This window comes from Pan troglodytes, chromosome 7 (assembly GCF_028858775.2).
Source record: "Pan troglodytes isolate AG18354 chromosome 7, NHGRI_mPanTro3-v2.0_pri, whole genome shotgun sequence".
Taxonomy (NCBI): Eukaryota; Metazoa; Chordata; class Mammalia; order Primates; family Hominidae; genus Pan; species Pan troglodytes.
The window spans coordinates 155,260,404-155,266,897 of record NC_072405.2 but is presented as its reverse complement, the minus strand read 5'-3'; positions in this window follow the sequence as shown (position 1 = coordinate 155,266,897).

Below are 6,494 nucleotides of genomic sequence, written 5' to 3'. Positions count from 1 at the left end.
TTTTTGTATGTGTGTGTGGAGACAGTCTTGCTCTGTTGCCCAAGCCGCAGTGCAGTGGCATGATCTTGGCTCACTGCAGTCTCCGCCCCCACCCCAGGTTCAAGCTTTTCTTGTGCCTCAGTCTCCCAAGTAACTAGGATTATAGATATGCGCCACCACACCTGGCTAATTTTTGTATTTTTAGTAGAGACGGAGTTTCACCGTGTTGGCCAGGCTGGTCTCGAACTCCTGGCCTCAAGTGATCCTCCCACCTTGGCTTCCGAAAGTGTTGGGATTACAGGCGTGAGGCACCATGCCTGGCCTAGAAAACCCTTTATCTGGAGCTTTTAACTTTATTCAAGATCAGAAAGGATATGCTAACTTTTTAGTAAAAATTCAACTCAAAAATGGGTGTTTTCCTCAAAACTTGCCCTTATGACCTGCAGATCCTGTGCCCCAGAAACCATGAGATGTCTCAATTCCCATGCAGGCAAAGGAGGGGAGCTTCACACTCAGCAGACCTCATAGCTGTTACACCAAGTGGGTACCTCTTTACATCTTATGGTATTTCCCCCAAAACAATGCTGAAAATACTGTTCTTTGGTAGATATATTTAAAACATACATTTCTTAAATTCAGATAGCTCTTTTTTACTATCTCTAGTATTTCTATTCCTATATTTGAAGGGGTTTTTTTTTTCATTTTTTTACTCCTGGTTCAAGAGTCCAGTATCCATTGCCATATTACTATGATGAAGATGAATCTAGTTTATTCATAATTAAAAATTTGTATTCAGAATTATTTGTTCTGTTTTAAGGATACTTTTTTTTTTTGAGACAAAGTCTTGCTCTTGTTCCCCAGGCTGAAGTGCAATGGCACAATCTCAGCTCACTGCAATCTCCGCCTCCCAGGTTCAAGCAATTCTCCTGCCTCTGCCTCCCAAGTAGTTGGAATTACAGGCACCTGCTACCACGCACGACTAATTTTCGTATTTTTAGTAGAGATGAGGTTTCACCATGTTGGCCAGGCTGGTCTCAAACTCCTGACCTCAGGTGATCCGCCCGCCTCGGCCTCCCAAAGTGCTGGGATTACAGGCATGTGCCACCGCACCCGGCCAAGGATACAGTTCTTGAAACCGAATCAGAACCATTTCTAGTAGCAGCCAGCTGCAAACGAAACAAATGTATGAGGTTCAAGCCACTTGAAATTCTCAACATGTTAAGTGCCTGAGATAGCGAAGGGCTGTCTTCACCCCAGGCCCCCGCCCCCAACATCTGTCAGCTTGGTGGGGAGGAAATAGGCACCAGGATATTGATCCTTTTTGTTTGTTTGTTTTAAAGACGGTCTTGCTCTGTCACCAGGTTGGAGTGCAGTGGTGCCATCATGGCTCACCGCTGCCTCAAACTCCTGGGCTGAAGCAGTCCTCCCACCTCACCTTCCCAAAAGGTTAGGATTACAGGCATGAGCTGCTGTGCCCATCCAGGCATTGATCCTTAAGTCCACAGCAAAACACCACGATGTAGACAAAAGCTTGTTCCCCCTTCTATGTACAGACACTGACAACAGTGAATTATTAACTCCAGAGAGGAACTGGTAACTGATTTGTTAACTTGAGAAAGGAGCTGACATCACTGGTGTTTTACTTCAGAGCAACTGAAACCACTGAAGTGAAATTCCAGAGGAACTAATATTACTGAGGTGTTACTTCAGAGGGACTGAGATCACTGAAGTGAAACCTCAGATAGCTCAGATAACCGAGGTGTTAACCTTAGAGGTGTTGCCATTCTGTGAGGTGTTGTTTCAGATAGATAAAATAACTAAGGTGTTAGTTCAGAGAAGACAAGAGCTTAACTGTTTCTTTGGAGAAGAGCTGAGATCACTGAGGCGTCACTTCAGAAAGAAAGTGAGACAATTTGTGTTACTTCAGAGGATCTGAGTACACCGAGGTGTTTCATCAGAGAGGAGGTGAGATCACTGGGTGTTACTTCTGAAAGGAATTGACATCACTAGTGGGTACTGCAGAGTAGCTCTGACCACTGAGGTTTACTTCAGAGGAGCTGAAATAACGGAAATGGGATCACTAAGGTATTACTTTAGAGATTAGATCATTGAGGTAATTCTTCAGAGAAGCTGAGATCACAGAGGTGTTTCTTCAGAGAAGTTGAAATCACTAAAGTGAAACTCTAGAAGAATGGAGGTCACTGAGTGCTATTTCATAAAGGAAGTGAAATCACTATATTGTACCATCGGAAAGATGAGAATGCTGAGATGTTACTTAGGAGCTGAGATCACTGAGGTTCTGCTTCAGAGAAAAGCTGATACCAATGAGATGTTACTTAAGGGAGGAGCTGAGGTTACTGAGGTATTATTCAGGACCAAGATGGTGTCCCTCAGGTGTTAGAAGCTGAGATCACAGAGATGTTACTTAAGAGAGGCTGAGACTGCTGATGTGATTCTTCAGAAAGGAAATGAGATCACTAAACTGTTAACTTTAGAAAGGAGATGAAATAACTGAGTTGTTCACTGGAGTTGAGATCACACAGGTGTTAACTTCAGAGGTGGCTGAAATCACTAAGGTGATTCTTCAGAGAAAGGTTGAGATCACTAGGGGTGATGCTTTAGAAAGAGGTTACTTTAGGGAAAAGCTATGATCACTGAGAAGTTACTTCAGAATGGAGCTGAGATCACTGAGGTAACAGTCCAAAGAGGAACTGAGATTACTGAGGTGTTACTTCAGAGCCAAGAGATCACCCAGGTACCTAGATGAGATCACTGAGATGAAAGTCCAGAAACCTGAGGTCACCTCAATATTAATTGAGAGAAAATGAGAACACTGTGGTGCTATCTTAAATCTTCTATGAAGGGAAGCTGCCAACCCGTGTTAGCTGAGTCCACAGCTGGCATGTGACTCAGTGGCAGCTGCTCAGTGCCCACTACTATTCAGGCCCCAATTTCTAATCATTAAAGACAAAGTCATATTCCAATTAAGATGAGAATAATTAAATTCAATATACAGGAACATTTGTTTAGAAAGACTGTGTATCACAGGACAACGTAAGTTACACAGTACAAGTTATTCTGGATTCCAATAACCTAGGGTTTTCAGGGAAATCCTTCCAAAAAGTATAGTTTTTTTTCCTGCATTCTTAAAATGAGCTTAATATCATTCTGCCTGTTCTTGCTATGTCAGGCTGCCACTGATCCACTGGTGAGAATGCAGGCTCAGGTGTCCACGGAGCCAGGAAGTGGGCTTCAATGCCCTTCTTTCTGAGGAGGATTCCCAGGCTACATTTTCTTGCCACTCACCTCCTGCTCTCCAAGGAGAAAGAGGTGGCACATGACCTACTGGAACATGTGGGCTGTCTACCTTTTTGGGATATAACATCAAAGGCCAGGGCCCTGAATTTTCATGCTGATAACAGTCTTCTCAACCATTATCTTCTGCCTGATTTGTCAGCAGCATTCCACCTTTATTTTGGATTTGTTTTATTCAGAAGTCTGTATATTTTAGGTATTTAAATACTTCTCTTTGGCTGGGTGCAATGGCTCACACCTGTAATCCCAGCACTTTGGGAGGCTGAGGTGGGTGGATCGCTTGAGCCCAGGACTTTGAGACCAGCATGGCGAAAACCCGTCTCTACAAAAAAAAAAATTAGCTGGGTGTTGTGGCTTGCGCCTGTAGTCCCAGATACGCGGGAGGCTAAGGTGGGAGGATTGATTGGGAGTTCAAGACTAGTGTGCTGTGATCATACTCTAACCTGGACAACAGAGAGAGACCTTGTCACAAAAAATACGTATATATTTCTTTTAAAATTGTTTCTTCTAACAGCTATTAAGAATTTGAAACTTGGTTCTCTTCAAATTTTCTATTATTTTGGAAAACATTTTAGTCTGCCTGGAATTTATTTCTGTGTATAATCTGACGCTTTCCAATAAAAAAGTAATGACTGGAACAAGTATTTGCAGTGAAGAAAGATCAGTAACTTTGGCATAAAGATCTCCTACAAATCAGTGGCCATAGGACATGAACAGACCACTCCAAATAAGAGAATATACAACCATGGAAGCTTGGAAAAGGCTCAAGTGTACCAATCCCAAAACAAATAACAACATGCTACCCACTAATCAGTTAGTAAAGATTATCCTGTAATGACCAGGTATGAGGAGATGTGTGCTTTCATGCATTGCTGATGATGTTATCAATTAATACAATCCTTTTTCCCTGGAATTTCTCTGGGCCATAAAGTGGCTTCTGCTGTGGCTATCCCATGTCCGGTGTGAGGAGACAGTGGTATGACTCATCCCTTTGTGTCCGGAATTGGTGGGTTCTTGGTCTCACTGATGTCAAGAATGAAGCCGCGGACCCTCGTGGTGAGTGTTACAGTTCTTAAAGGCAGTGTGTCTGGAGTTTGTTCGTTCTGATGTTCGGACGTGTTCAGAGTTTCTTCCTTCTGGTGGGTTCGTGGTCTCACTGGCTCAGGAGTGAAGCTGCAGACCTTCGCAGTCAGTGTTACAGCTCTTAAGGTGGTGCTTCTGGAGTTGTTCATTCCTCCCGGTGGGTTCATGGTCTGGATGGCTTCAGGAGTGAAGCTGCAGACCTTCGCGGTGAGTGTTACAGCTCGTAAAAGCAGTGTGGACCCAAAGAGTGAGCAGTAGCTAGATTTATTGCAAAGAGCGAAAGAACAAAGCTTCCACAGTGTGGAAGGCGACCCGAGCAGGTTGCCACTGCTGGCTCGGGCAGCCTGCTTTTATTCTCTTATCTGGCCCCACCCACATCCTGCTTGATTGGTCCATTTTACAGAGAGCCTGTTGGTCTCTTTTACAGAGAGCTGATTGGTCCATTTTGACAGGGTGCTGATTGGTGCATTTACAATCCCTGAGCTAGACACAAAAGTTCTCCATGTCCCCACTAGATTAGCTAGATACAGAGTGCTGATTGGTGCATTTACAAACCTTGAGCTAGATACAGAGTGCTGATTGGTGTATTTACAATCCCTTAGCTAGACATAAAGATTCTCCAAGTCCCCACCAGATTAACTAGATACAGAGTGACGAATGTTGCATTCACAAACCCTGAGCTAGACACAGAGTGCTGATTGGTGTGTTTACAATCCCTTAGCTAGACATAAAGGTTCTCCAAGTCCCCACTAGACTTAGGAGCCCAGCTGGCTTCACCCAGTGGATCCCACACCAGGGCCACAGGTGGAGCTGCCTGCCAGTCCTGTGCTGTGCGCCCGCACTCCTCAGCCCTTGGGTGGTCAATGGGACTGGGCGCCGTGGAGCAGGGACCGGTGCTTGTCAGGGAGGCTCGGGCCACGCAGGAGCCCACGGCGGGCAGGGGGAGCCTCAGGCATGGCAGGCTGCAGGTCCCGAGCCCTGCCCCATGGGGAGGCAGCTAAGGCCCAGTGAGAAGTCGAGCACAGCAGCTGCTGGCCCAGGTGCTAAGCCCCTCACTGCCCAGGGCTTGCAGGCCGGCCAGCAGCTCCGAGTGCGGGGCCTGCTGAGCCCATGCCCACCTGGAACTCACGCTGGCCCACAAGCACCGTGCGCAGCCCTGGTTCCCACCCACGCCTCTCCCTCCACACCTCCCTGCAAGCTGAGGGAGCCGGCTCCAGCCTTGGCCAGCTCAGAAAGGGGATCCCACAGTGCAGTGGCAGGCTGAAGGGCTCCTCAAGCGCAGCCAGAGTGGACACCAAGGCCAAGGAGGCACCGAGAGCAAGCGAGGGCTGCCAGCATGCTGTCACCTCTCACCTTCTCTGGAGGAAGATGACAGCACACTGGGCTTGGCATGTGCCAGGCAGCCCTGAGGCATCCCTGAGAGAGAGGGGGCATTCCCAGAAAACAGGCTGGGAAATCTCTGGCCACCAACAGCCACTCAGTGTACAGAGGAGCTGGTGATGAAAGCTGGGAATTTCTTGTCTAGGAGTTGGACTTGCCCTGGAGTGGGGGAAACTTTTGGGTGGTAGTAGTGTGTATTAAGGTTCTCTAGAGGCACAGAACTAATAGAAATATATATATTTATATATTTATATTTATATTTATATATATATTTATATTTATATTTATATATATATGGAAGAACTTGGAAGTCCGATGTTCTAGGGCAGGAAGCGTCAGCATGGAAGAAAGATGTAGGCTGGGAGGCTAGGCCAGTCTCCTTTTCACGTTTTTCTGCCTGCTTTATATTCACTGGCAGCTGATTAGATGGTGCCCACCAGATTAAGGGTGGGTCTGCCTTCCCCAGCCCACTGACTCGAATGTTGATATCCTTTGGCAACACCCTCGCATACACACCCAGGATTAATACTTTGCATTTGTCAATCCAATCAAGTTGACACTCAGTATTAACCATCACAAGTCCACCCCTTGTCAACTTGAACCCATACACATCTCCTGAGATCATACATAATCTTCAAATAAAGACACTAATAAGGTCATAATTATGCCTAACATAATACAACTATCTTTTGTACAACTGGAAACAAACCAATCCCCAACCCAAATGCTATTACATA